Source organism: Ixodes scapularis, unplaced genomic scaffold (assembly GCF_016920785.2).
Source record: "Ixodes scapularis isolate PalLabHiFi unplaced genomic scaffold, ASM1692078v2 PGA_scaffold6__148_contigs__length_123643588, whole genome shotgun sequence".
Taxonomy (NCBI): domain Eukaryota; kingdom Metazoa; phylum Arthropoda; class Arachnida; order Ixodida; family Ixodidae; genus Ixodes; species Ixodes scapularis.
Genome location: NW_024609881.1, coordinates 41537164 through 41540521, shown reverse-complemented (window position 1 = coordinate 41540521; position 3358 = coordinate 41537164).

Below are 3358 nucleotides of genomic sequence, written 5' to 3'. Positions count from 1 at the left end.
TGTTGGGACACGGAGGGTCTAATAGGAGGAGCTATATAAGCAGACCGAAGAAGAAGGGTCAGGGAAAAGAATCCAGTGTGTGGGACAGAGACGACCCGAGGACAGATTTGGCGAGCCCCAAGTGGCCAAGGAGGAATTGATGCCATTCCGTACAAACTGACGAGCGTCAAAGCGACCAGGCGAGCCCCCAGGTATCAGTGAAAGAGCTCCAACTTCATGCAAAAACCAACCAGCAAGAGGGTACAGGCAGACAGTAACAGTGAGTGGGCCGAACCGGACAGCGACTCGCACTGCGGTCGCATGCCTTGCATAGTCTATCACTGTCGTGAGATTGGTGTAGTGTGACTTTCGTAGCCTGCAGAGTGTGAGAGTTATGTGGACATAAACAGAGATTAATGGCCAAACTTTGGGTGTTGTCTCACTTCAAGGAGTTCCAGCAACTGTGTCTGTGTGCCTCACAACAAGCACAGTATGTGTGGTACTGTGGCTTTCAAGCAGTGGGAGCTACCGTGTGCGTAAGGAATAAATTTAGTATGCTCACCAAGCAGGAACCGGCTGTCGCGTGGCACCTGCCCTTGCTCGAGTTGGTTTCGGAGCCAGGAAAATTGCCACACGAAGGAGTCGTGCACCGACCCGGGATACCGTGGGTCGATGCACATTATCCGGCAGTCGGCGTCACACACCTGAAAGTGAGAGAGATATTGACATGTAATTACCTGAATCCACAAGTAGTAGATTGTACTTATGGTTCACAAAGCAGTCGCAATTTCAGAACCTTTTAAGTTATTTTGTCTGACACATGCATGTCAACACACCTTCCTGGATGCAAGGTACAACTAACTACCTTGAAACAAAAATAATGTGTTTTTCTTTTTTTTACGGAACCTTGCACGTTTTAACAGACAAGTATTATTTTTGGGAGAAGAGTCTCACGGCTCACATGCTACGTAGAGCACACGCTCGCGCAGTCGTGAGACCCCACAGCCCGCAGTCATAAAACGGCATACTTAAACCGTATCGGCAATACGTTTTTTTTTCTACAGATTTGGGGCGCGTTTTGACAACGTAACTTGAGTGTACTTACCACCATCACGTTGAGGGCGTAGAAGTTCTTGCGGCACCAGTACGCCGCCTTCGTGACGGTGGGGTCGTTCTTGGACGGGCCGACGATGGAGACCATGGTCCCGTCCATGCAACCGATGACTCCGGCTATCCTGCCGAGCAGCCTGAAGCCCTTCTCCGCGTCGAACCTCTCGCTCGGCGTCTCGGGGAAGTGGATCCAGCCACGCTGGACCCCGAGACGACGCACGATAGCGACGGACACGGCGCGGACCGCAACGCTGACTGTCTTTTGGTCCCGCGCTACGTGTTCGTCGCTCGCCACCATGCCTTGGAAGCTCCCCGTGCCGTAGAAGCGCAGTGCACACAACACTTGAAGCTCCACAGTCATGACGTGGTACGCACTCTCCTCACCTCCGGTTCCTCGCGAAGTTCGTCGCACAACCACCGCACCACGATCTTGGGCAGGCGGTATTGCTTCCGAAAGATCTCCTCCGGGAGCTCGAATGCATCGCGGTGTTCCCGATACAGCCTTTCTGGCGAAAAAAAAGCTCTATTAAAGAAAAAGTCGAAGTGACGAGACGGCGACACCTCGCCGCCGAAAACATGCTGCCAATGACACCTAGTTCCGAGCAAGTACCTTTTGAAACGTACTCGGTACAAAACGAAACGTCATTTTGTTGTCTCGTCCAGTAGCCGACTCCGCCCAGTTTTGTCGACTCCGCCCACATTTTTCTAGGGAAATTACGTCACTTTTGTTTCCAACCAATCAGACGTGATGACGTCACTTCCGTGTACTAAAAAAAGGTACATGTACAATGTCGAACCTAGCTATCCTGGCCTCCAGTGGCGGGCAGATGGCAGCCATGTTGAATAGGCCGTCTCTTCACGAGAGAAACGTGCACCTCGGAGCTTGAAAAGCTACACGAATGATCGAGAAACGTATCGTATGTTTTTCTTGAACAGTCATGCAGCCCTCCAGGAATCGTTGGGCGAGGATTCAGACGTTTTCCGGCTAAAAACGTAGAAACTCACGTGGTCGATGGTAGGGACCTGACGCACGCTGGCCTCCTACTACAGTGCTGCCAACCGTAAAAAGAAGTGTGGATTTTTTTTTTTCGGAATCGGGCGATTGAGAGTAAAATGTGTACATAAAAAAAAAAACTCCTTGCTCGAAATTTGCCTTGCTTTTTCAAGTCAGATTTTGGCGAAGCCTACCTCGTGTAGCAACATTTAACGTTTATTTAGATTATGGCAAGCCAAATTATGTATTATTGTTGGTGTCGGTCGCGCTTATAGAGAGTATTCACTGTGGAAATAGCTCTGTGCTCGACTGCTGAGTGCGTGCTGACGGCGGGCTTTCACAGTTCTTTTGCAACGGACATTTCGCACCATCAAGAGCGTCGGTCTTAGCAGCCTATTAATGTGAGCTCGTTCTGAGCATGAGCTCTAAACATCGACCTCAAGTATGTCGTCCAGTGAATCCCCTCTATAGCATTCCACGACTTTATGTATAAGTGCATTTGGACTGTGCCTAATTCATATTTACCACAATGTAGTTTTGTAAATGTATTTACAATATATTTTTGAAAATATCTTTTAGTACAAAGCAAAGAAAATTTTTATTAACCAAAACTATGTGAAATGCATTTTGAATGTAATAACATCGCATAAATGCCTTTAAGTGTATTTGAGGTGTTCTTAAAGTGCATTTTAGAAAACACTTATTTTTGCGTATTTAGAGAAATACATTTTAATATTACACGAAGGATAAAAAAATGCATTTTAGTGTACATTTTAATGCATTTAGAGACAGAAAATACGTTTAAATGCACTTTAAGTACATTTGGACATATTTCGAATGTATTAGTTTTCACTAAGGGAAGGGCGCAAGGCTTGGAGAGGAATCGGCGAAAGAGGCTCTTCGATGAGTCATACAAATATTGTCCGGCCTCATAAGTTGGCGAAACTAAGAACTTCACAGAGAGGCTTAAGCGACACAGATACGATGTCCGGAAGAATGATGTGGAGGAGAGCGCTCTCGCGGAGCACGCAGAAGCAGCCGGCCACACAGTCGACTTCGAGGGAAGCACCTTGCTGGCCTTGGAGAAGAATTGGCGAATGTGGCTCTTCGTTGGGTCTTGGTTCATTCAACATACAAAGGGGAACGCGAATCGTTCTTCGGGCCCCCTGTCCAGCAGATACTTTACGTCTCGGGACTGCGTGACCTGAGAAAAGCTACCTACATCCGTATGTACCTTTAAGCGACGCGCGTTCTTTTCTTTTCGTCACTCACCCG